The sequence below is a fragment of the Ailuropoda melanoleuca genome, chromosome 15 (assembly GCF_002007445.2).
Source record: "Ailuropoda melanoleuca isolate Jingjing chromosome 15, ASM200744v2, whole genome shotgun sequence".
In the NCBI taxonomy this organism is placed as follows: Eukaryota; Metazoa; Chordata; class Mammalia; order Carnivora; family Ursidae; genus Ailuropoda; species Ailuropoda melanoleuca.
The window spans coordinates 10212701-10240503 of NC_048232.1; the positions used below are offsets into that span (position 1 = coordinate 10212701).

Below are 27803 nucleotides of genomic sequence, written 5' to 3' on the forward strand. Positions count from 1 at the left end.
GGGCTGCGAGAACAGGGCACAGCCTCAACTCCTTGTAAGACCCTAAAGCACTCAAGAGGTCAATCATTTAAGGGGCCACATGAAGAACACCCAGTTAACAGCATTCATATGGGAATGCCCAGCTTGGCGGAAGGGTGGTGGGAGGTACCCGACTGCCGCGGGCCTTGCACACCAGGTCAAGAGGGATGAGCTTTCTCTCGTCAGCAACAGCAAGACGCTGACACCAGACAGGAGGCTGGCAGATTGGTTAGACTGCCAATGTGTGCTGGTGGCCACCTCTACTCCTCCAGACGGCCTCTCTTCCTTTCCTCCTTTGTGCCCCAAGTTCTCCCCAGCCAACTTTCCACACCAGCTTTTGGCACAGAGAGGGTTTTAAAAAGAATTTCCTGAACACATTCACGGACAGCGTGATATTTATGGGAATCCAAAGGGGTGGCGTCTAATGAGTGTTAAATATGATACAACGTTTACAACCACCAAATAAAAAGTCAATGACGAAAAAAGAAATTTTTTCCAATTATTCCTCTTGGGCAGAGAAATCTCTTTGAAATGAATATTTGGATAAGTCACTTATCAGACGATTGCATGACTGCATCTTATGGAAAGTGGGTCTGGTTAACCCTGGAACTCTGGAACGGGGCTTTTGTGCAGGTTTCAGAGAAGTTAGGACAAGTCTGCTGTGCTCTACATGAACGAGGAGAGGGCGGCCACCTAGGTCACGTACTTCCGGAGAACAGGGAGATACAGAAACTCTCCGAGAAAATATTTGGAGCAACAAAACATCTAAATGTATCTTTAAGTAGTTTGCTGTGATGTCAGCCCCTCTATGCGTCTTTCCTTCCAGAGCATCTGTAATCCTATGGGGACATGGCCGCTATCGCTTGCAGGAATGAATCCGTTTTAAGTTCTGCTCCCAAGTTGGTGCAAGATAGAAATAGAGGCCGTTCCCCTAAATGCTGGGACCAGAGGACCAGGGACAGCTGACATGTGGCACCAGCAGATGGACCATGGAGTCACCCATACTGGACGCAGCCTACGGGATCCTGACGACATTCCTGGGAGGAGACAGGGTGATGGGTGTGAAACAGCGGTGGACACGGGTGTCCTTGGGGCACGGCGGGTCAAGTCCAAAGGCACGCTGACCCATGAACCACCAACGCCAGCCCTGTTGGCATCCCCCGTTGAGTCCCACAACTCAGCAGAGACACCAGGAGGGCAGGAAATCAATGGGACAAAGACCCAAAAAGACATTTTGGGGGGGGGATAAATAATAGTAGGCTTTTACACCAAGTGGAAATCCACCTGTTCACCCTATATTTTAAGTGTACATTCACTGAAAAAGAAAAACTAAACTTGATGAAAGCCATTGGAACCCTCCTGGGAGGAAGGCTTCCCCTCCTCCATTCGGCGGCCCGGAGCTCGGGGCGGCCCGCCACACAAGCGGAAGGCTGTGATTAAAGCGGGCCCCACAAAGGATGCTGCTCCAGTTAAACTCCCTAAAAAAAACACACACACACAACATTTTCAATAAAAAGAGGCCAAGCCCAGCATGCCAGACTCATTACTGTAGTACTTTTCTTCCAGGAAGATGAACAAATATGAAGTAGTGGGCTGAGAAATTTTGATCAAGCGATGTGTTTTAAAGGTTTTTATTTCCTCCCTCTGTCATTAAAATTGCACCGCTGTGATTCTCGTCTATATATAACAGATAGAGCCACGCATGCTGTGGCAGTCCCACCCAATGAGGACAATAGGACCCTCCCTAGGAGCTCATATCTTCTTTAGGATCTGTTGGGGAAAAGCAACACACATAAAAATACAAATGAAAATGGCCCCAGATGTAACTATGTAAAAACAAGTGCTAATTTCCATTGCTAGGGTAGCGGCTTTGAACTTGGGAGCACAAGAGAGAGATACTTATTAGCTCCGAGAAGCAGATCGAGATTTAGGATGTGCACGATGAGAGGCCAGCAAATAGAGCCCGGAAGCCCCCCTCCAGATGGCTGAGGCTGACAGGAACTAACCCCATCATGTTAGTTCTGTCCCCAACACTTCCCCTCCCTTTGGCTCAGTGACGGAAGGGAAGGGAAGGGGAGGGAAGGGAAGGGAAGGGGAGGGAAAGGGGAGGGAAGAGAGAGGCCGGCTGGGGAGGGAGAAAAAAGCAAGGCGCAGGGAGAAGAGCAAAAGGTCATAGGTACCTTTGGTCACAAGGAGGGAAATGAGTTGACACCAGCCTAAGGAAAAGGAGTGTCAGACTACAAGGACAGAGGGGTCCATCATGGAAATGCACTCAGATGGGCCAAAGGGAAGCTCTGAAACCAGGACCCAGAAAAATCGCCAGAAACCCAGGCCTCTCCCAGTTTCCTCCTGCTCCCCATGCACTCCACCCTGCACCCTCTTCTTCGTCCCCCTCTCTCTGCGGCCGGCTACCCTCCACCTCCGCCAGCACAGCTGACCGTGAAGACCCACAGTAGGCCGATATCCCACACCCCAGCCGTTTGCAGAAGCCAGCTGGCCAACTCTGAACCCCGGGGCGGGCGGGGGGGGGGGGGAAANGGGGGGAATCTGGCTGGCCCATGGGCCCATCTCAGTCCAATGCCAGCGGAAAGGGGTCATGAGATGCACACTTGGGCCAGAGCCCCGCCCCAGAGTGGACAGATTTCAAGGAGGGGTGGGCTCCTGGGCTGGAGGCGTCACCCAAAAGGTTAGGTGAGGGGATGCTCTGGAAAGGGGAACTGTGGAAAATGCGAAAAGAAGACCAGAGATGCCTTCTTACCTTCCTGTTCCGAGGAACCTGGGTCCCTCTCCCATCCTCAGTTTAAAAGGACAAAATACTACAAGGAGAAATTTAGTCTAAACAGACATAAGCTGGGGTATGTCTCATGGAGCCTTCTGGAATCCCTCCCTCCACATCTGTCTCACTCAATAGTTACCAAACAGGAGCAGCCTGTTGGACCCTTCTTTATTCCAGGGAAACCGTACCAGAGATTGAGTTGTGGGTGAAGAGTGTCTTCCTTGCAAAAACCTACCTTTCCAGCATTCTCCTCCCCACGCACACCCCATGCTGCCAACCCCACCCTGATGCCCTCTGGCTGCTTTGCCCAGCTCCACCTCCTCCCTGTCAACACATTCCTCTCACAGGGTTCTTTTCCAGGTAGGTTCTTCACTGAAGAGGTGAAGAGGACCTGACTCTCAAATCCACACTACCATTCGAATAACATCTTAAAATTCTGCTATCATTTAGCTCACTCCTAAACAAGGACAGACAGACAAGACTAAGGAATCAGGGTTCGGTCTTTCCTTCCTCACACCCCCTCGAATCAGCGTAAGTGAATCCGGTGGTCTTTCAGCTCAGAGGATCTTCCCATCAATGCTTTAAAATCTGCCCACTTGCCTATTCAGTCAGTCATGCCACCAATACTGAATATGGCCGTAAGCAGACAAACCAAAGTTCCTACACTCATAGAACCTTACGGACTTGCCAGGAGCACAGCCACTGAAGAATAAATAATTCCACACATAGGAAGTGTGACAAAAGGGAAAGGGAGGGTAGGGGAGGAATTTATGAGGGTGAGTCAAGGAAGGCCTCTCCCTGACCAGGTGACTTTAAAGTGCATTTAAAGCCTAAGTCGCAATCAGCGTTGCTTTCTTTTGGGGCCTCTCTCTTGGGCTTGTAGATAACCACCTTCTCCCTATGTCTACACGTGGTCTTCCCTCGGTGCATGTCTATGTCCTAATCGCCTCTTCTTATAAGAACACCAGTCACATTGCATCAGGGCCCACCTCATGACCTCATTGTAACTGAATCACCTCTTTAAAGACCCTGTCTCCAAATACAGTCACATTCCAGAGGTTAGGACACACAACTCAGCCCCTGAGAGCCTATTACTTGCTAGCCAGATACCCAATCCTGGAAAGAGTGTTCCAGAAAGAGAACACCTGCAGAGGAGCAAATGTGATCATGAAGGATCCAGTAGGTCAGATGAAGTATTTTAGACTTTAGCTTCAAGGTGACCTTGAGATTACAGAAGAGTTTCGAGCAGAAGAGAGGCATGACAAGCTGGACGTTAGATCGTTCTGGTGTCGTGGTGGAAACTGAGCTGGAGGAGCAAAGCGGGTGCCTCTGGCAGTCCAGGCAGCGGGTGAGGGCGACGCAGAGCAGAGGACAGCTCCAGGTCTGGGAGCCGTGGGGATGTGAATGTGAACTGAAGCAGCAAGATAGGGGTAGCGAAAGAGGCAGAGCAGAGCCCCGGGAGGCACCGATATTTACGGACCATGAGGAGAAGTCAGTAAGCGCCAACCAGGGAGATGAGAGCAGCCAGAGCCAGGCGACCAGAATGCTCCCACGAGGCAGTGCTCAGCAGCATAGAATGGCCCAGCCGGCAGGGACAAAGGATGGCTATGGGGCTTGTCTATCTTGAGGCCATGGTGCCCTGGGTGAGAGCACTTGCAGGGAGTGTAGGGCTGAAAGCCCAGTGTTCATTGGAAGAGGAGGTAAAGGGACATTCCTGGCACCTTCAGGCTGGGTATGGGAAGAGAGGGATGGAGTCACACCTGAGAGGCTAGGGACCCCAGTGGAATGTTTTTTCATTTAAATTTTAGGTACTTAACATATCGTGCAAGATTGGTTTCTGGAGTCGAATGCATCACTTACATACAACCCCCAGTGCTCATCAGACAAGCGCCCTCCTGAGCGCCCGTCACCCAGACACTTAAATGATGTTGGAAAAACCCCGGGGAGAAGGAACTTTGGATCCTGAGGAAGCCAGAAAGAACACTAGCCTTAGGAAAGAGAAGGCCCAACTCTCCCATTTTCATACAAATGAAGGAGCAAAGGAGGAGCGAGTACTATGTGTCATCAAAGATGGAGCCCAGGGACATGGTGTATTCGAGGGGAGCGCCTGCAGGAGAGGGCTATTTTCCTGAGGGCTATTTTCTTGCGAGGGGAGCGCCTGCAGGAGAGGGCTATTTTCTGTGGATCATGGATGTGAGATGAATGGATGAATTACTGAAGAACATACCGATGGGTAAATACACAAGGGTTTGGTGAAAGACATAAAAATCAGGCCCACTCTTTTTTTTTTTTTTTAATAAGGTTTGTCCTCGGATTGCTACCTGTAGCCCACGGCCATTTGGGCTCTAGACTAGCAGACAGGAACCATCCCATTACCACATGGAAGTAGGCCATCAAGCTGCCCACAACAAGCCACATTTTTTCTCTGGAACATTTTGAATCAACTATAAAAGCTGGAGGGCTTTGATTAGGCCCCTAAAGCTGCAAAGCACAGAGCATGCAGGAACTGTTGCCTGGGCCTGGGTAATTTCAAGGGCCATTGTTATTAGCAAAAACAACAGGCAGTACTTCCTTTGAGCTTGGCTTCTCTCCTCCCTTTTTCCCTCCCTCCTCCTTTGTCCTCCTCTTCTCTCCTCCCTTCACTTTTCCTCTTCCCTCCTGGCCTCGTGTCCCCCTCAAAACCACTGCAGGTACTGGATCTGACTGGTGACAAGACACCCCCACTCTGTGGGCTCTGGGGTCCAGAATAAAGCTGGCTAGAAAAACTGGACCATTGAGTTTCAAATTAAATCACCCGCACAGGCCCTTCTTCTCCAGTTACTGGGCTCATTAGAGCTCAGATAATGGAACATCTCCTCCCACTAACGGCCCATGAGAATGAAGGAGAGAAACCAACCCCTTTACCACATCACTAAAGAGAAACGGAGAGGAAAAGGTCACTGACTATAGCCCCAAAGTTTTTAGTGTTTTGGAAGAACTGTCTCCCTACCATGAGAGATCTGGAGCATGAAGAATGGATTTATCAGGATGTGGTGGTTATAAACAGAATAGACATTCATTTGTGCATCCTAGTGACTAAGCCAGAGTTCTGGAATTTATCATTCCAGAAGGTTCCATGGCTAATTTCCCTGGTAGGCAGGGGGCATGTGAGATCACTAGAGCCAGAAGAGGGTTTTAGAAGCTGTGAGGGCTGCTTGCCAGGAAAAGGGAAGACAGCTAGGCACAGCCTGCTTTGTGTTGATTTGTCCCACATGAACCACAGGGTCTGAGCGAGGACCCCTTCTCCAGGACAGGGAAGGATTTGACAGTGACCGGATAACCGGGATACGGAAGTTTACCAAGATGCTCTGAGCATTCAGCTACATGTGCCAAACTGGCCCCTACGCGTCTGCAGCTGCTAGAAAGCAGGGAACATTCCGGGGTTGAAATAATTTCTGGCCAGGACTCCACTGTGACCTCTGCCAGGGGCCATAAGAAAATGAAGTGCCCCTTACTGTCCACCTGTCTGACCCTGAGCCCTAGCCCCCCTCCAATCATAGCCCCTTGCTTCGAAATCGGCTGACTTCAAGCGCATAAAGCAAAGAAATCCGGCCTAGGAGCACCAGGCACAAGAACCCAGCCGGCCAGCAAGGTTTCCCTTACAGAACAGCAGTGGACGGTTCCTACCACACGCGAGAAGCGTTGTCAAGTGCCTCACACACATAAGGTAGATTGTTTCTAACTGGTCCCATTAAAATCACTCACACTAAACCAAATGGAAACAGACTCATGGTTCTGGGCCTTCCTGACCCACCAGGCTGGGATTACCTCCTGCAGGTGAGTGATGTCCCCAAGGGAATCCAGACCCTCAAGCAAATTCCCGTTTAGTCCCTGAGCAGGGGGAGGTGCTTCTCGGAGGTGTGAGCAACGCGATGACCCACCTAAGTCTCGTCCCTCCCACATTCCCATCCATCACACAGCCTGCAGAGAGGCAAGTCCCGACAGCCTGCCATTTGAGGAAAGAGGATGTGGGGGTGTGGGGTTCCAAGCAGGACATGAAAGTTTCACAGCCTATGGCCTTGGCCGGCCCCGTTACATCACATAGTGGGGGCCCAGGAGAGAGCCATCGCTGTGGCAAGCAGAGGGACCACGGCTAGGGTTCAGGAGGCCACTGTGACCCCGAGAGCTCTCCTCCTGAGGCACCCCAGCAGATTCCTTACAGCCCACCCGGCAGAGAAGGGGGGTCACCAAGGGGAAACCCCACAAAGACTTCCTGCTCCTGCGCTCTGGCCCCCAGCTTGCACTCTCCATGTCCCGTGTGTCCTACCACCCGCTTCTCCTAAGTCCCTGGGCCCCATCACTCATCGTAGAGGAAACTACTGATTAATAAGTGCCGTTTAAGACAGTAGGAGAAAGCTAACATTTGCTGGGCACCATCTTTGTGCTGGCACTCTGCTTTCCTCCACAGACGACTTCATTTTATGCTCCATCGAGCCCAGTGACGCAGGCACTGCTAATCGTCCGGTCTTACAGACCAGGAGACTGAGGTTCAGAGCAGTGAAGCCACCCAAGCTCACGGCCAGTATGTCAAACCCCTCCATCCGGCTCCCGAGCTTTCACTCCTACCTCGGCCATTTCAACTCCCAGGAGCCCTTGAGAGCTGGCATCAGAGCTCAGGAGGAAGCAAGGCTGAGCCTGAAGCCTTAACCACTACTGATCATTCTGCACAGGGCTCCAGGTAGGAAGAGAACTTTGGGGACCCACTCAAACCCTCCCTTCTTACTAGGCAATCACTGATGTTCCCCATTGCTAATGGGGGGGTGGGGGTGCAGGGGACTCCTCCTAATCTCCCACTTCATTCTTTCTTGTGATTTCTATGTGCTCCTCTCCCAAGGCCCCAGGAGCTATGAAGTACTTGCCATCATTACCATTTTGGTGGGTGGCTTTCCAGTCTTCTTTGAAACCGAGGGGCCTTTAGACAGTGGTATTTTGGGGGAGGACGGTTAGGATGCCTTCCAGAGAATGAATGGCCAGGTCTCCTGCTGCCATGCCAAGGGTGACAGGCACCCCTATGTCCCTGCTCACAGATTCAGGGGTGCTGGAGGAGACAAAAGGAGTGTGGCTGTGCCACAGGAGAACCTTGGACAGGTCATAAAGAGCTGAGGGAGTTCTGGTCCTGCTTCTGCCCATCACAGCTGTGTGACCTCAAGCCTCGGTTTCCCACATGCACAATGAGGAGGTTGGACTTGGACAGCGGGTTCAAGCCATGCTCGGATGGGCCCCAGGATTCTGCCGCATTGCACCACTGCCCAGAAGCCCCCATGAGCCACAACACGTGTGAGATTCAAGCCCTGAAGGGTGAGAAGGAGGGCAATGGGGGAGGGGGAATGAATCAAGCAACCCCTCTTCTGGTCTCTGATACCCACGTTTCAAGAAGACTTCTGTGACTATGGAATGTCTGACCATGACTGGGCTGGATACTCTCTAGGTCCTTCTGACCCAGGGGTTGGGAGTGCTGTGCCTGCAGAAAGGCCCTGCTTTGCTCATTCCAACCCCGCTTGGCTGCCATGGAGCCAAGGGAACCTGGTGGGCCAAACGGTCGACCAGGAGTAGGCGACCTGATTTCGCATTCCCAGACTCCAAAGTGAATCATGGTAAAATCAGAAGACATGGCAGAGGTCTACCCCACTCAGACACGCCCCCCGCAGAGCCAGGCTGGACCCTGGTGGGCTGCTGCCCAGGGGGACCCACGCTAGGTGTCTGTCGCTCAGCACCGCAGCTGCCTTGCTCTGCCCCTTCGTGAGCTGAACGGGACAAGCAGACAGGAAGGTCCCCAGCACCTCCTCACCCCAGCCACCGCCATCTGTCCCCAAGGAGTCGCAGCTCCGAGCAGTGGGAACAGGGACTGGCACTCTGGAAGCAAGGCCCTGGTTCTGCTCTGTGTCTCCACCTTGTGAGACAGCTCCTGGTAGCACAGTCGGCAGACGACACTCTGAAAGCTGGTTTGAAAAAGCAAACGCAATGACAACAGTATCCAGTTGCGGCTGCAGAGGGAGATTAACAGGCAGAATGTAATTACTCGGCCTGGAACGGGTCCAAGGTCTCAGCAGCACTGGCAGAAGGTGGCACCCCGGAGCCCAGCCCCCAGAAATCCGAGCAGAGACTGGGATGTGGCCCCCAGGCCTTCTCCTTCAGGCTCCCTTCCAGGGTGCCCTGGGTGGACCTGAGTTCTCTCCATCGCTGGACCTTCTCCCCAGGTTCCCAGGGCAAGGCTGCCTGTAAGGGCACCTTCTGAGCTCGCAGAGCAGAGTGTGAGCACGTGGTATACTCAGACCCAGAGCGGGACCTCAGGGCAAGCGCCTGCAGGATCACGTTGGTCCTAGGTCCTCAATGCACTTGACGCGGAGGAAGGAGTTCAGACGCAGCTGCTCGAGGGGCTGTGGAAAGAGCTGAGGGTCTGGATCCTGGCTGAGCATCTCCTGGCCAATGTCAGACCCCATGAAGGGCAAAGCTGCCCCTTCTTGTCCAGCATCCACACTCTGCTTTCAGTTTATGGTCAATCCCTTTCAACTTGCCTGCCAGGGGAACGAGGAGGCAGTCTGGTTCATAACCCATAGGAAGGTTTCAAATGCCTCCCGTGTGGAGTTGCTCTGGGCTCCCTCATGGGCCCTGCCCCATGCGGACGTGTGGCAGTGGTGACGAGGGGCCGAACACAACCTACCGAAATGCAGGTGAGACTGTCATCCGCGCAAGTTTGAATGAGGAGCTGGGGAGCCTGGAAGAGGGCATGACTGCCTGCAGGAGTCATCACAGGGGACCGGACCTTGGAGGTGAGACAGCAGCAGATCACGAACCCTCGGCAAACAGTGCCTCCGGCTGGGTGGGTAGCGGTTCTCAGTTCCCGCCCCCACCCCAGGCACAGCAGCTTGCGTGCAGTCAGGAGCCTGGATGGTGCCAGCCATACTGCCGGGGGCACACCGATGGGGGGGTTTATGGGCTTAGACACAGCCATGCCTCTCCCTCCCCCTGGGGCTCGGACCCAGCCCTGGTTCATTCTCCCGTCCCTCCTAAAACCGCCTCGTTACACACCACTGTCCCATCCGCACGACACCAACAGCCGCATCCACGTGACGCACATTTTAAATCTATGCCAACGTGGACAAGATAACTCCATGCCCTGTCACCTGAAATCAACGATTTCCAGCTCATAGCCAGCCTCGTTTTACCCATAATCCCCCCCACTTCCCCAACGTCCACCCCTGACATTGTATCACCTCATCTATAAATACTTCAGAAGGTTTCTTGGAAAGATCAGAGCTTTTAAGCTCAAATCCATAAAACCATTATCATTCCTTTTAGAAATGAAATCAATTTCTGATTATTATCGAATATCCAGCCAGTGATCCCACAGTCTGGATTTTGCTGGTTGCATCCCCAAGATGTCACTTAATGGGTTTCTCTGTGCTTTGAATTTCCTATGAGTTCATATTTAGATCTAGAGACTTAATCCGATGCAGGTACGATTGGTTTTGGCAAGAAACGTCCAAAGCCGGGGCGCGCTTTCCAGGGGGAGGTTCTCTCCCCCTGGTTAGCTCTTGTAGTCGTATGAGCAGGCGCTGGTGGCGGATCCACTCATTGTTAGGCACACGGCGCTGCCCTAATTCTCTAGCTCCTTCTTCCTGTATTAGCGAGGATGCTTCGAAGAGGGGAAGCTGCACAGAAGAAAAAACAGAAGGAACGCTTGAGACCTCCCCTTCTTACACACGTTTCCCAAAGAATGAACTGCTTCCCTAACACCAAGAGTTGGCCAATGAGTGCTTTCCTTTAAGCATTGTTATAACTGGAGATGAACGTATCTGATGTATTTTAATCCACTGCAGTCAATCCCTTGTAGTTATCACCCTCACTGACGTTTGAATGGCCTCGTCTTTGGCCAGGAGGAACCACGTTGGCTCCTGTGTCCACTTTGATAGTTTCCTCGCTTTCTGGTGTGACAAGTTGTTCCAGACTCATCTTGTAAATTCATCTTGTTCGTTTATTTCAATAGAAAGTCCCCCGACCCCAGCCTCCAATCTGTCTGTGTCTTCACTGCAGGTAGATGAATCTTTCCTGGAGTTAATTGTAGCTCCATTGCTCTTCATGGGAGGCCGCATGAAGCAGGGAACAAACAGGAACTTTGGAACAGGGGAGACGGGAGTTTGGAACTGGCCACATCAGGTACGCATTGCACCACCCCGAGCTGGTGATACATCTCCCTGAGCCTCAGCTGCCTCATTTCTAAAACCAGGAATTATAGTGTCTTGCCTTGCAGGATTATGGCAAAGGTTAAATAAACACAAAGCACCTGGCATGGAACCCGCTGACTAGGACGTCCATGTCAATATCTACTCCTTTTCTTCTTGTTCTTTTCAAGAAACATCAATGGCTTCTAATGTCCACCTCACTGTGCAGACTTTCAAGCCCCCTTTCATCTGACCTACCCTATCTGCCCAACCTTGTTTCCATGGTTGTTCTCCCCCTGCACCTGCCATTCTGTTCCCACCAGCCCACTCTCACCAGACTTACTGATGCCCTCAATCTCCATTTATACTGCCTCCTTCATCTGAAACGCCCCATGTCCTTCCATTTATTCAACTCCTACCTATCTGTGGAGCCCAGCTCAGATCCTTCTGCTTCCCTGATCCCTCCAAACCTCATCTTCTTCCCGTCCCATGAAAGCCTGCCCGCCCTCACAAGCCTGATGGTGGGGGGTGGGGCGCTCCGACTCTTGTAACCATTGTCATCCACCACCTACAGACTTGGACAGAATACACTTCAAGAACTATTCTTCCCGAAGCTAACCTGGTCTGCACACAGGTCCCTGGGCACATGATCTATGTGTGTGACTATGACAGCAGCAAGGCACTAAGGGTGTGCTTGTGATGCGAACATGGGCGTGCACGTGTCTGTGTGAATATATGCATGCATGTGTGTCTGTGTGAGTATGTGCACGCCTGTGGATGTGTGCACATGAGACCAACCCCCTCAGGAAGCCCGTGTCCCGGCCTGTCCTCTCTGACTCAGAATCACTCGGAGCCCCTGAGGCTCTGCCGTACCCTCAGACTTCAGCCAGGACGTGGGAGGACGCCTGCGCCCTGATCTTTACAGAGATCCAGTGATGCTCTCCTTGGGGTGCTCAGTTTTCTAAACCAGATGTGACCCCCATCTGGAACATGGAGAAGAGCCACAAATGACTAGGGAAAGCTTCCCTGTCCAGATCTGACAGCTGGATCCAAAACCAAAGATGATCTCAGTGCAGAACTTTTCCATGGAAGAACCATCCAACCGAGCAGTGATGAGTAAGGACGCTTCACAAGATGGCCTCGCCCCCCACGCAGGATAACCTTACCCGGAGACTTGCCAAACCGCCCCGATGTTCCACCAAGTCAGGAGGCTACTAGGACGTGTGAGGGCTACCTCCCTCCCTGGACCCTAGCATCCGTCTCAGGATGGCACCCACAGGCAGATCCTCATCACTGCCATGTAGGGAGGAGACAGAGCTGCAGGGGAGGCCAAAAAAAAAATCCCATCTGGGCTGTGTTGGGTCTTTGGGGTCTCCTGCTCCTTCCCTTAAAAGCCATCACCTCAATTAAAGGGAGTCAAAGGTCAGCATAAAAAAGCAAGAGCTATGCAAGCAATAAGAGTAGAACTTCCCTGGATGATGGGAGAGTCGGGGAGCTCTGGAATGAAGGGGATGGGGGAGCACCCCAATAAAAAGATGGCCTCTGGAAGGACTGGCAGGGGCCCCCCATAGCACAGGAACAGCCGCTTGTCGGCTCTGCACTGAACCCACCTCCGGCAGTCCCACTGTCGGGAAGACACCCCGGGGCTGATGTGCCCCAGGCGACAAAGGGAGCAGGCAGAATCCCCGGACTGGTAGCTCTGTGCCCAGGGGCATCAGAAAAGCAGGCTGCAGTGTGGCCCTTGCTGGAGCAGAAGTAAGACAACCCCCAATTATTCTAAAAGAAAGTGGCCTTTGGAATGAGCGGGGACGGGGGGTGTAAATGGGGTCTCAGCTGGTTCTATGGGGTGTTAAAGGAATGGTGTCACACACACACACACACACACACACACACACACACACACACACACACCCGCCCAGCGCTGGCAGAGTGTGTGAGGACATCTCGGTGGCAGCAGACGGTCTGGCTTGCAGGTGTTGAGTAACGGAAGCCTCGCGGGGGTGAAGCCTCCGCGGAACCGGCTGATGTGCGCCCCCGCTCTGACCTCAGCCCACTTCCAGGGCTTGCCGGGGGTTGCGAACAGGAGAAGGAGCTTCCCAGCGAGGGACGCGGCTCGGCTAACCACCACGTGCCAGCACATAATAACATTTAATAGCAGCACACAAAGCACCCGGTTGCGCTCAAACATCAAACATCGGCTTGAAAATGCAGCCCCCTTTCCTTCACGGGCTTGTCACAGGAGCGGCATCTGGGGGCGTGACGACGCGGCCCTGCCCCAGCTGCCAGTGCCCCCCTCCCGCCCCCAGAGGCCCTGCACCCAGCCCTGTGTGCCACTCCGAGCAGGGAGGTTTGCCCATGCCCACCCTTCAGGGGATGGCCTGAGGGAGCCAGAGGCCGGGGCGTGTGCCTTTCAAAAATCCTGCGACTGCTCTCTGTTTCTAACATATAAATAGAATGTGCTTTTGAGCCTCTTTCTGGAGCAGGTCATGTGTGCAGGCTCACCCCTCCCACGGCTTACCCCACATAGGCTGCTCAACTCGGGCGACTTGAAAGAGGCAGGGTGCCCCTGGGCCAGGCCTCCCAGAGGCTCTGCGGGCAGGACTCAAAGGCGCTCCCCCTGCTGCGAGCTCAGACGGGGTAGTGCAGGGCTGTCCTGCTGGGGTGCCAGGAGACTACTGTCAGCTTGCCTTTCATTTCAATTGTCTTTAAATGAGCCAAAGGCCAGGACCCTCCATTGCTTGCTTGTGCTTTTTCCCAGGGAACAGGGAAACGGGGAGCTCACAGTTAGGATGCCCGTTCCCTGCCCCCCCTCCCCCGCAGGCTCACAGAATCCCAGAAAGATCCAGGTGCCCTTTCTGTTCTTTGGCAGCTCTCTCCTACCTCACTTCTACTCCATATTTTTAAGCCTAATCTCCCCCACATCTCTCAGGCTGTTACAGGGGTGAGTTCCACGAAACTTCCCTTGAGCACCACTGTCACGACGCAGTTTGTTTTCCTTATAGCGGTCCCTTCCTTTTCATTCAGTGCCCACTGGGCGCAAACCCTGGTCAGGGCCCCGGGGAGCCGCATTGAGCAAAGCAGAGGCCGCGACCTCCAGATGACATTCATGGGCTCTTCCTCCAAAAATTCACATAAAAATTATATTTTTATATATTTTATCTGTGTTGGTACAGGATGGCTATATTAGCGTACGTGACAACTTTCTTTTTCAAACTAAAATTTCATTTGTTTCTTCTGATTTTAAAAGAAATGAAAATTGGGGGAGACTGGGTGGCTCAGTGGGTTAAGCGTCTGCCTTTGGCTCAGGTCATGATCTCAGGGTCGTGGCATCAAGCCCCGCGTTGGGCTCGCTGTTCAGAGGGGAGCATGCGTCTCCCTCTCCCTGCTCATGCTCTCTCTCTCTGTGTCTCTCTCAAATAAATAAATAAAATCTTTAAAAAAATAAAAATAAAAATAAAAAAATTGTGTTAAAATACACATAACATAAAATTTACCATTTGAACCACTTCGGAGTTCAGTGGCATTAACTACATTTACATTTTGTGCCACCATCATCACCGTCTATCTCCAGAACGTTTTCATCTTCCCAAACTGAAACCCCACCCCACTGAACACAGCTCCCCGTTCCCCACTCCCCAAACCCCTGTCCGCTTCCTGTCTCTGTGAACATGAGGACCATCAGTACCTCGTGGGACCGATCACACCACACTTGTCCTCTTGCACCTGGCTTATTTCTCTCCGCCTACGGTCCCCAGCATCCATCTACGTGGTAGCAGGTGACAGGGTCTCCTTCTTCTTTAAGGCTGAATAACACGCCATCGTGCAGACAAATCACACTTTGTTTCTCCGTGGGACTCTGCCTCTTTCGTCCACTGCTGCATCGAAGCAGTCAGAACCTTGCTACCGCACGGGGGTGAGGGGTGCGATTAAGTGTTGAAAGAAGGGCTTGCACAAAATTACCCATTGAGATCACTTCTTCTGGGCACATAGCAAGCCTTCCAAAAGCACGACCGTCTTGGTGACCAGCCACCTTCATTCTACACTCGTGTGTCTAAACATAAAGCATACAAGAGAGCGGGTCTGGGCAGCACCAGGAAGCAGGGGGTCTCCTTGCTGCCACCCCCATGCGCATAAGCAGCTTGAAGCAAGAGAAGCCACAGAGCTGAATGTCGCTGGTGCCTTTGAGCTTAGAAGTCACAACTGAAGTTCGACCCCCTTCTGCCTGAGGAGACGCTACCTGGAACCAGGACCTCCCATCTTGGTGACTTTCCCCGGAGTCCCTTCGTGGTGGGACTCAGGCTCTGAGCTGCCCTCTGTCACTCTCCATCTTTCTCAGGGACACATTCCTCCTTCCAAGCAGGCCCAGTGCAGCCCAGAGCATGCGTCAGCCCTTCGCAAGCAACAGCCGGGGCAATGGTGGGAGGTGACAAGTGATGGTGTTGGTCCCCGCCCTGCGAGAATCGGCAGCATACATGGGGTTTTCAATAGGTCATTTCTCCTTAGACTAGAGAGCACCCTCCCCACTTCCTTTTGAACAAATTCCAGGAGATTCGAGTTATTTGCCCTGAAGATGGTCAGCCGGCAGCCCCAGGCCGTCTTTCTTGCCCCATTTTCAGAGCCCGGCCCTGGGCACCAAGATGGTGCCGCGGACTGAAGGCCTCTGCTCCAGCAGAGCACCGCTGCCGCTGGTGAGACCCTATTAGGAGGCTGGCAGGAGGGAGCACAGGAAAGGCTGTTATGTCTTTCCACAGAAAATTCCAGAACCTTTAACCTTCCACTGGAGCCTCATGGCCCGGAGTTTGATGGGGGCTGCTCTATCTTTTCCCGTCAGATTTAGACAGCTCATGGTGGCGCCCTTTTGACATGAAGTAATAATTGTCAGAGAGGGTCAAGGCTTCAGCAGCTGAGAAAACAGCAGAGTGACCCTTGAAAGGAAAGCAGTTCCTGCCAAATCAGGACACAGCCCATTAGTGGGTCAGAGGACCTTCCCCGCTGACATTTGCGTTGACGCTGCCTCATCAAGAAATTTGACGTGGGAGACGCCCTCTGCGCAGTCACCTTGATGGGGGGCACATGGGAGCTGTCCTTCAGAGTGGCACCCGGCAGATGGCTTTAAATGCCACAATGAAAGCACAATAGAAGGCATTTCACGGTTATTCTTGCCTTAATACCAAAGGAATACACAACCACAGAAATGGTGGGGAAAACCACACAGATGTTCAATCGTCCAGAATTTCATCCCAAAAGGTGAGAGCTGCTGCCACTATAGCATACAGTCCTCCAAAGTTTGTCAGTGCTTACGTGTGGATATATGCACGTTCACATGTGTGCAGGTATCACACCCGTGTAAATGCATGCATGCATGTGCATGTGTACGTGTGTATGTATGTGCTGTGTATATGCATGTTTGTATTTGTATGTGCGCATGCATGTCCCTATGTGTGCATGTGTGTACGTGCATATATGCAAATACGTGTGCACATGTGTATAGATGTGTGTATATGTACATATATGCAGTGCTATTTTTAGGAGCAAACACTTTGTAACAGAAGTCAATCACTAGTATAAGAAAAGATGCTATGAGATCAAATGCATTTTAACATTTAAAGTTTTAAAAATGCGTGCAGACATTTTTCCTATTTTTCTACCGCAGCATTTTCCAAACTGGGTTCTGCGAAACAAACACATGAATTAAAACACAAGCTGGGACATGCTGCAGGCCACAGAGAGATTCCCAGAGTGCACAGAGACTCTGAGAAGCGGGGCAGCAAAGAACCTCTCTAAACACGGTCTAACCAGCACCGTCGACCACAGGCTGCTTTTTTTCCACAACAACACAGATACACGCTGATCTGCGTAATAAGGAGAATCATATCTTCTCACGCCCTTCCTGAAGCCACCATACAAAGCCTTTCTGGTCCTTTTGCATCTGAGGAGAGGCCAGTCCAGGATCACTGGGGGACTCCGGAGAGCAGAAAGGACAGGGAAAGTGCTCATGAGTATTTGTTGGTTGTGATTCGACATAGCTCGGTAGTAATTTCCCTACACCTTCTTCCCAACTCCTCCTGGGTGAGGGATGAGGCAGTTGACAGAAAAGGAATTAAAACCCTCTATTCTCTAATATGTAAGGTGACCATCACTGGCCCACATATTTCTCACTTTGTCATTCTAACCAGACAACGGGAAAGGGTAGGAGGGGTTTGATAGGCAGTGGGAGGAAGGAAAAGAAGTCCAGGAGTCTTTTTCTGTGAAATGAAGAGCTTTGCTCTTTTTTCTTTCTCTGTTTTGTAAAATTAGGGTTACATTTTACTATTGGCTTTTGTAAGTTGCTTTTTTTCACTTAATGTATCATGAAGATTTTTTCAAGGAATTAAATAGTCTTCTAAAACATGATTTTAAATTTCTTCATATAATTTTAACTTGTGGATAAATACCATAATCTTTACCCCATGTGCCAGTTGTCGATTTATTACCTAGTGGGTCCAGATTCACCCTCAGTACCCGCACGGCGATAATGGGTAGAGACACCAGCATTTCTCCTTTGTCATGAGCTCTATGTTAAGCGTGGCCAGTAGAGGGCGGGAGAGGGACCTTGCGGGAGGAGGTCAGCCACACTTCCAGCACTGCTTAACAGTTCCTTATATTTACCTTCCCTTGCTCCAATTACTGTGTGGTTTCTGTCTCCTGAGTGGACCCAGACTGAAACATCCAGCAAGGACCATGCTTTAAGCACTATTTCTGAAGCGTTTTAATTTGAAGTTGGGCACCAGGAAAGGAGAGTGGGAAGGACGTGTTTATTCAAACAGCAAATGTTTACTGAGATCTACTATGACAACTGGGCCCCAGAGATGGGCTGTCAGAGAACAGTAACATTTATTAAACCCCTGTTATGAGAGCTAACTCATTAATTGTCCCAACAGCCCCGTGAGCGGGCACCAGTATCGTCCCAGGTGACAGGTGAGCACCTCAGCACACATGGCTGACGTCGCTGCCCAAGGGCCCAGAGTCAGCGGGAGACGTGGCCTTGTGGAATTCACATGTGGCTGTGCATCTCTGCCCACTGCTCCCGCTGCCTCGCGGAGACGGGACGAATGTGATTGTTGAGAATTCCTTCATCCGTGAGCTCTGGAGTTCCTCCAGGGCTCCGGTATTGGAGAAAAGAGACGATTCAGAGCAGAGAAAATGAAAGTCTCAGAAAATTTAGAACCAGAGCCCATGAGGGAAAATGAGGCGATCACGAGTCTGGAAAGTTCTGTGGCCGTGTTTGTTGATTCTACCCAGAGCCGGAGTGGCGGCTCTCCTGAAGAGATGCAGAGAGAGAGGCTGAGGGCAGCCCAAGCAAGCAGGACAGGGATCCTGCATCCTCAATTACTGAGGTCGCCTTGATTTTATATTTTTCTACCCTTTTCAGTGAATGACCTGATAGAGCTTAGTACTTATACTTTTGTGTGACTCTTCACGTCAAAACCTTCACAACTCAGGCACAACGCAGTCCTCGTTCTGGATTCGGGAGCAGCTGTCTGCTGCATCCCGGGGCAAGTCAGTTTTTCCGAGACTAGGCCAATGGCTAGCAGACCAGAGACAAACGCCTGCCACGGCCAGTTTTTCCACTTGGAGAGAGTAAGGCTGGGCCTGGAGGAAGGAGAGAGAAAACCCTCACGGCAATGAAGCAGGAATGGAGTGCAGGAGAGTCTAGTGGGATAAAGAGGAGACCAGAGCCTGGAACCCCCGTGCCTGCACTAACTCCACCCTGGGGCCATGTCCATGTCCCTGACACTCGCAAGCCCCCCTGAGCAGTAGGTGGAGACCTGGACGCCATCCACTGATGGGCATACAGAAGCCCCCGCTCCCTTACCAAGATGGGACCTAACCGAACAAGGCAGGGGCTCCACAGAGAGCACAGTGCATCTGCTGGCTACGGCTGCCATAACAAAGCACCGGGAACTGAAGCGGTTCCAAGGGGAACTCACTGTCTCCCAGCTCTGGAAGGCAACGGCCAAGATCAAGGGCTGGCTCCTTCCGAGAGCAGGAGGGAATCCGGTCCCTGGCCTCTCCTCTCCAACAGCCTCTGGCGGTGGGCTGCTGATCCTTGGTGCTCCTTGGCTTTTGTAGGTCCCCACCTACATGGTCCCATCGCCTTTTCCCCAAGTGCATATCTGTCTCCAAATGCTGCCCTTCTTAGAAGGACACCCGTCATGTAGGATTAGGACCCACTCGATTGATCTCACTTTAACTTGACGACCTCTGTAAAGACCTTACCTCCAAATAGGGCCACATACTGAGGCACTGGGAGTTAGGACTTCAGCATATGAATTTGGGAGAGCACAATGCCTTCCCAGCTCCTCAGGCTGTCAGGCCTTGTTGCCACAGGACGCTCATCCCTCCTCCCTCTATTCCTCGTCCCACCACTGTGAGCATGGGAGCAACAAGGTGCCAGGGGGAGAAGCATGGATAGTAGCGGTCTCCTACCTTTTTAGATCAAACACCCCACCATTTTCAAATGCCTTGTAAGCACTTCCACATTGTATATCTACTTGTAAGTTAAATATATTTACTACCGTGCTGATCGTGGTGTGCACACAAGAGAACTGGTTAGAGGAGGAGGTAAAAATAAATACCAATGAACATTTTGGCATTGTCTTCCTGCATTCTAATGTGCCATCGCAACCCTCCCCCCCGAGACTCATGGGCCCTACTTCAGAAATCACTAGTTTCCAAAACATACTGATCCTGCAGCAAACACGAGTTAACGCAAGCACCATGTCAGGATTGGCCAGCTTCTCCTTTCCTTTTAGGGGACTGTGCTGTGATGGGGACTCTGGGGGTGAGAATGTTGGTGAGAAAGTTCTCTCCATTACAGTCTTGCGCACAGTCTCCTAGGGTAGAACGTGGCCATTCGCAACACCCGCCTTGTCGGGTTTGTGAATATTGAGAACATGCATGTGAATCACTTAAAAAAAAATCCACTGCAAAATGGATGTTCAATAAATGGTAGCTGTCTATTACTATCGCTATCATGACCAACCTCAGGGCAGCTGGGAATCTGGATCGGAATGGCCGTCTAGAAGAAAGGACATCACCCAAACTCATGCCCCTCCCCCTGATCTGACTTAAACCAGGAGCTGCGTGACAAGACTCTGAGCGACAGAAAATGCCTATGTCATTTGACTTAGACAGCACGGATTTAAGGAAAAATTCCCTGGGGCGAGCTCTAATCCCAAGGGCAGGCTAGGTGTGGCAGAAAAGTTCATTGTACCCCAGGATCTATTTTGCCCTCTGTCCTTTTAACAACAGAATTTGGCTGGGCACATGGCATCTCCGTTAGAAGTGACGTTTCCTGGGCTCTTGTGCGTGAGGGTGTGACTGCATGGCTAAATTTTGGCCGATGGACTGTGGACAGAATGATTTGTGCAAGTTACAGATTATTTTCATAAGGAAATTCTTTGCACTCCACTTCCTCCTAGTCTGCCTCGGTCTGGGCTGGAATGCAGAAGTGACGGAATGAGTCAGATTCAACCCTGTGGTCAGAGAGAGTGTTAGTAGCTGGGCGGCAGGCAGTGAGGCCAGGGAGCTGCTGATCCGTGTTATTAGGTGGCAAAATACTCGGCAAATCAGTTGCCTTCAATGACTCGGAAGGTAGACCAGATACCTAAGGAGCCTACCGTTCTAGGGAAAGTAACTTTCAAATGCGTGGGACTGTTCCTTGATGCATTTAGAAAGGTGCCCTAAGAGAGACATCAAGCTGGGTACGTTTGCAAGCAAAGAGGGATGGGGACAGCGCTCCTAAGGGGACAGCTCTGTTAAGCAAAGGCCACTCTGTCTGTGGCCTGCAATGCAAATTGACTGGAAAAGCCAGCTGCTTCTGTACCCCACAGCAGTGTCTCTTACAGCAAGCTCAGAGCCCTTTTCAAAGGCCTCCTCCAGAAACTTTGCAGCCAGACCACAGGATCCAGTCCGGAAGCACCAGTCAGATGAAGGGTGTTGCTTTCCACTCAAGCAACTTTAAGAAGGCCACCTTAAAAAGAGCAAGAGGAGATTGGCCATGCCCATGGAATGAACCAGAAGCAAATAGACTGAAAGCTCACTGGGGACAGTAAGTTTTGGGGGCAACTGTATAACCATTCATTCCCTAAAATCGCCCTGAGTTCCTCCACCTGCAGCGACGGTGGGAGCCTCATCAGTCTGGCTCATGACAGCGGCTTGGACATGTCAGCGTCCTTGACAACATCCCGGCTCTTGGGGATGTCGAGATACCTGAGCTCACCTTGAACACATCCCATCCCAAACTTCTAAGAGCCCTGGTTCCTCCTGGTGGGAAATAATCTTAGATATTTAGACACTCTGAGTTCTGGTGGTTTCCATTGTCTCCAAGCCTCTTTATTGGACCAAACCATGAGATACTTCTCTTTTTAAAGATAAAATACGTGAGTTTGTGTGAAAACTTCCAGTTCAAATTCAGGACTGTGGGTTTTTTGTTTACCTCACCAAGTATGCGTGTGTCCTTCCCTCCTTCCATGCCAAAGAGTCCCGTCCTCACTGACACCCACAGAAGAACTGGGGTGCTGTACTCCACAATGTACACACAAAAGTCTCAGCATAAAAATGCCTGGCACTACCACGAACAACAGAATCCATGAATATAGTTTAAAAAAAAGTTTTACAGTTCTTTTGTTCTCAGAACACAGCCCAGCTTGGGACATAGAGTTACATTCCTGTGTTTTATAGCCACTTGAAATAGTTCCTCTCTGGGTAGTAATGCCACCGGCTCAAAACTCGGTGCAGTTCCCTTGTCTCATTTTGCCTTCTTCTTAATAAAAGTACTTTCATAAATAAAACTTCACTTCACAGTTATGTAAAGTATCTACGTGATTCCGAAGTCAAATGAACAAAGCAAGGTGAATTTAGCAGACTGCCCTTAATACTTGCGGCCCCTGGGACAAGGTAACAGACAGAGGTCCATATCCCATAGGTATATCAAGTTATAAATCAAGCCACCAAATTCTTAAATAGAACATGTCCTGTCGTCCTACTTAGTGCTTCCCTCGACGGGCATGGACACCAATTTCCCACTCAGAATTCTCCACTCCTCCGAGTTCTGCGCTGGAACATGGCAGCCTGGGGCGAGCCTGCCCCATCTTTCCCCTGACTCTTCCCCTCTCTCACATCCTCCCGTCCCACAAAAGGATTTGCACACACACCTGCGGGTGTGTCAGGCCCTGGCCAGACCTCAGGGGGCACAGTGTGCATCCCTGAGGTGCTGTTTGCCCGTAGGAAGAGGGGCCTGGGATGGGCCACAGAGGAAGAAGATTCAAGTCCCCTGATCTAGAAGGGAGGGTACCAGCTCCACTGCACCTGGCCCTGCAGACTCCTCACCTGGGGGGGCAGGTTCCTGGGGGCAGGCCAGAGCGGGGATGCCCTCATCCAGACCCACGGGCAGCCCTACCGGAGAAACCCAGCTTTTCCCCTGTCCCCTGCACCTCTGCACTTCTGGCTTTATCATTACTTTCTATAAATATAAGCAAATTTCATGCACACCATACTTCTATATATACATATACGCACAGACATGTACACGTGTATGTTTGTCCACGCACGTTCGCATGCAGACCTTCTGCTCCGTACTCAGGGCAGGAGGCACGCTGCTACACTCCCAGCCTGCTGCAGCAGCTGACGTGTGCACTAAACCCGCCCGGCAGACAGGGACCCCGGGGACCCGGCTCCCGAGCACTCTGCGGCCAGTCCATCAAACCAGGAAATGGGACTGAATTCACATGAACCAGTAGGAAATCAGAGGTTTCTGGATAGAACCAAATAAGGCAAATTGGACATCAGAGGAAAAGATTCAATTAGGTTCCTGAAATAATAGCACCATGACCTGGAGCTAAACTGCGGGCAGGACCCACTTCTCTTTCCTCCACAAACGCCTAGATGCTGCTTCTGCCCCGGGCCTTGCAGGGAGCAGGAAGGAAGCCCCCCACACCGCCCAGCGGGAGGGAACCCGACTCTGGCTTCCTCAGCTCCGTCTCCCCGCTCCTTCCTGCGTGAGGTCAGAGCCGGCTTCCCCTGCTACAAGTTGCCAGTCCTCTCCTGAAGGGACCACTTCCAAGGCTGCCGGGGAACGAGGTCGGCTCCCTTCCCGCCATGAAATTACAAAGCCGCCAATCAGCATCTGGTCAAGTTAGGAGGACGACATCAGGAAAACAAAAATGAGACTCCTAGGCAAGGCGAGGCAGCCTATGTGTCTTTTCCATCCCTGACAAGGAGATGCATCTGGTAGGCCACCCCCTCGGGGCCAAAGTGGTTCGCTGTGGACCCTCCCGTGAGCCTCCTGGCTGCCCCGTGGCCTGGCGGGTCCAGGGAAAGCACCCCTCCGTCCAGAAGAGCTGAGAGACTGGAAAGCCTAGGAGCCAGTGAAAGTTCTTTTTTATTTTTCCCCAAGATAAACAAACACATATACTATTTTAAACCTACCATAGGTTTTATTGATAAGAACAAGTTGGTGTCCACTCATTAAAAACTCTCCCTCTCATAAACCGCCACCTAACTTTGGGGTTGAAAAATCTTACTGACTTTGTTTTTTAGAATTAGAAATATCAGCAACAGTGGCCTGTATGAGATCTCTCTCCAGAGGCCTCCCAGGAAAGAAGCTTCCCGTGGCCTCCCTGAGCAGAGCTTTGCCGGAGGCCCTCTGCCTCTGCAACGGGCCCTTGCTCCCCCTCTGTGTAATTAGAGAAGAAATCTACTGGAAGCATGTAGCAGAGGGCTGCGTACACTCTTCACGACCCTCCACCTGCCACCAGGATGGGGGGGAGAAAGTTCCCCTTGGTTACCAGGGGCAAGCCCACTGGCCCCCAGGCTCTCTAACAAACGCCTGGCTGGGATTGAAAAGATTTCCTTTGTTCATGAAGGACTTCCCTCCTTCCTACCTTCAACTTCCTCCCGAAGCCTCAGACTGATCTGCTTTATTTCCTTTCTAAATACTCACACATTTTGAGCAGAACAGCTGGTAAATAGAGAGGATTCAGCAGTTTCCTCTAAACCGGCCACCAAGGTCAAACCGCCCAGGGCTGCTCAGCCGGGATGTGAATAGTGTCACTTGTAGAAACGACTTTGTCTACATAGGACAGCTGGTGGGAAGACCGTATTGTAAACTAATCTCAATCTAAAATATTCTGCGTGGAGAGGTGACTATCAAAAACAAGTTCAGACAAAACCACCTGTCAGCTGACTCCACGAACTTTCTTCCTCACCCCCTCCTTTCTCTGTACCTGCAGTGGCCACACGCCCAGCCCCAGATCATAAACCATGAAAATCCTGTTCCTTGATTTGCCAGTTTCTCTTGCAACTAGGGGTGGCCCTATGACCCGCTTTTAGCCAATGTGGTTGAGAACGAAAGTAGGTGGAGAACATTTCTGGGAAAACTTCTACTTTTCCTGTTAAAGGGACAGGCAAGTTCTATTTTTAACCTGCCTTCTTTCTGTCTTGAACACAGACATGATGTCTGGGGCCATAGCATCAATATTGCAACCATGAGGCAAAGAAAGACCTTGGGTAAGCATCGCAGATTAGCAGAACTAGTGGCAGGCAATGCCTACCTCGGAACCTCTGGTTATGTGAGAACAATAAACCTATGTGTGTTCAAGCCATTTAAGTTCTGTGACTTGCAGCATAACATGTTCTAAACGAGACACGGCACGCCTGGCATCCTTCCATTAATCTCGCTCTCTGAAGGAACCTAAAGCAGAAGGAGCAGAATCTGCACCCTCTCCTCTCTCCACCACCTCCCCTTTGTAGGACAAGTTCATGAAAACTCAAGCTGGGTAGATGAGATTGTGCAATGTTCCAATCAGATCCAGGGATCTGGGCCCTTGATGGGTTGAATGGGTGACAACTAACAGCCAAAGAAAGTCTTTGGACTTCATGTCAAAGAAGATGTTAAAGGATTGGCTCATTCCAAGGCCGGGACATCTGCATCCTGGGTGGGAGCCGTCTGCCCAGGAGCCAGAAGTGGGACGGGAGGGCCCTGGTCATTCCCTAGGCAGTGCCATGGGTCAGAAGATGCTCTGTGTAAGCAGAATACATTTGAAAAGGGCCCAAGTGGATTGTTTTGATGAAATCCTCAGTAGCATCTGGTCCCAGTGGGTATCAGAGAAGGACACCATCCTATGGGGGTGGGTGGGTGGGCTCCTCTCTTGCCCGCCAGCTCGCCGCAAGTCTGTGGGGTCTGAACCCCTCTCCTAAACAGTTGCCTCTGTACCCATCTCCCTGCGGCTCTGCTTCTCCGTCCACCACAGGGTAGCCAGAGCTAGGGTTGGAAGCACAGATCTGACCTCCTCACTTCTCAGCTTAAAGACCCTCAGTGACCCCTGTGGCTCTGATGGCCGTGGTCTGCGTGTGTGCCCCCCGAATGCATATCTGAAATCCTAACGCCCAGTGTCATGGTATGAGGAGATGGGAGCTTGGGTGGGGGGGCTTTGTGCCCTTATAAAAGAGACACCTGACAGCCCCCCATTCCCTTCTGTCGGTGAGGACACAGCCCGAAGCCTGGGACCAGGAAGAGGGCCCTCCCCCAACCATGCCAGCACCTTGACCTTTGACTCCCAGTCTCGGAAACCGGGAGAAATGCACGTCTGTTTGAAAGCCACCCAGTCTGTGGTGTTTTGTTACAACAGCTCAAACAGACTAATTCACAGATTAAGACCAAAGACTGATATGTTGTTTTTTTGTCAAGACTCTTGATTTAAAGTTATGAAAACCCAATCTCACCATGGAAAATGGTTTGGTGATTTCCTCAAGAAGTTAAACACGGAGTTTCCGTGTGACCCAAGAATTCTGCTCCTAGGCATATTTACCCAAGAGAATTAAAAACATGTGTTCAGAGAAATACCTCTGTACAGATGTTCACGGCAGCGTTACTAACAACGGCCAAATGAGAGAAACAACCCAACTGTCTGTCAAACTGGTAACAATGTGGGTAAGCGTTGAAAACATCAAGTTTTCAAGTGAAAAGTATTAAGAGGCACGAAAGGTCATGTGTGGTACGGTTCCAGTCATACAAAATACCGAGAGTCGGCAAACCCACAGAGACAGAAGGTGGACTACTGGGTGTGAGGGGTTGGGGGACAGAGAAGAATAAGGAGTGACTGCTTCATGACTGTGAGGTTTCCTTTGAGGTGACAAGAATGTTCTGGAACTAGAAACAGGTAGTGGTTGTACAACATCGTGAATGTACTAAATGCCCTGGGTTGTTCACTTTAAAGTTGTTAATTTTATGGTCTGTGAATTTCACTCCCACTTAAAAAATGACTGAAAGAAGAGGGAGGGAGGGAGGGAGGGAGGAAGAGAGGGAGAGGGGAGGAGGAATTTACTGGCTCATAGAACTAACCACGAGGCTGAAGAAGGGGGCTCAGCTGAATGATGGATGGAAACAGAACGAGAGGGGCTCTCCATCCCTTGTGCCTCCGCGCCTGGGATGGCTACACTCTGCCTCAGCCTCCAGGGACAGGCAGGGTGGCTGGCCTCCCCCCCAGCCAAGAGTGCTCCCAGCCCAGAACCCCAGCAGAAAGACCAGGTCCAGTCTGTGTCACACCCCACCCCACCCCACCATAGTCTAAATAATCAGCATACTCCAAACACAGCCAACCATTCAATAAAGGAGAAGTTTGGGGGCTACAGTTCCTCTGAGGATTTCATTTCTTTAAAGGATTAGGAACAAAGGAGGATTTATTTTTGGCCACTTTCATTTTTCTGCAGTAAAGGAAGGGGTCCAGGCAGAAGGAACACACTGCCCTGGTTATTTGAATGGGAATATTTAAGATAAAGAACTGTGACCTGAAACTATGGAAAGGCTGGAAGGGGACCCGAAGGGGTCTAGAAGGGGGCAGAAGCAGGAGCAGGACAACATCGTAGCAGAGGGAGAATGGACACAAGGGAACACGGAGCAGGACGGGGGCCACCCCCATCCCAAGCCTGGGATCCCAACCCGGCAAGGACACCAGCTTGGCGGGGAAACGCAGCCCGCTCCTGCAGAAGAACTTGCTGGAAGGACAGCATTCCTCCAGCCGGCAAAGGGGAAACGCTCACAGGGTCCAGCTCCAGTGTTTCCTGGCAGAGCAAAGAAGGACAGACGTGGGACTGATAGACGATGAGTGAGTAACTGAAGCAAGAGCTCTCATTTGCTGGATCTTCAGTTTCTCCGGCAAAAGAAAAACGGGAGGGGTTTCTGCTGTTTGTGGCATTGTGTTTGGCAATGCCATCAGGTCATCACGGTGTCTCTCAGGTAAGGCCGGTCCCTGTGGAGCGGGGCCTGGGACTGGAGGCCTCACAGAAAGTGCGTCCTTGGCTTTAGTTAATGTCCGTTTTGCCCTACTGCGGGGGACAAGAGCTGACAGTTCTCACGTCACTGATTCTGCAAGGACATAGGGACCGCAGGGTCATGAAGAGCAGGCAGGGTTGCCCTCTCTCTCCCCCTTCCAGGGAGAGGGAGATGAATGCGGGCGGGCCTCATGCAGCACCAGGCTGGGCCTGCCTCTGCTGCGGGGTGCGGTTCGTTTGGGCCCAGGCGCGCCTCCGTTCAGACTCTGGTGGGACAGGGTTGGTGGCCCTGCCCGGCCGCTGTGCCCTTTCCTCCCCATTGCTGATGCACTGGGGTGTGCTTTGTTTGCTTTGGTCTCCTGCCTGAGGTCCCAGCGCAGAAGGTGATAAAATGCTACTTTTCGAGATTGTGGCTGTGGGTTCCTGCAGAATCCACCCCCGCTTTGGGACGCTGACCTGCACTGAGAGCCCCGCACTCACTCCGCTGCTGCTCC

General features: G+C 51.5%; 1 long non-coding RNA gene across 2 annotated transcripts in view; it reads right to left on the reverse strand.

Annotated features, from left to right (window-relative positions):
• Positions 1-2577: 2577 nt before the first annotated feature.
• LOC117796350 overlaps positions 2578-27803 on the reverse strand; it is a 52077-nt gene continuing 26851 nt past the window's right edge. For both annotated transcript variants that reach the window (XR_004620767.1, XR_004620766.1), the window contains one exon: positions 2578-10485. This is a non-coding gene — a long non-coding RNA (uncharacterized LOC117796350). The remainder of the gene's footprint in view (positions 10486-27803) is intronic.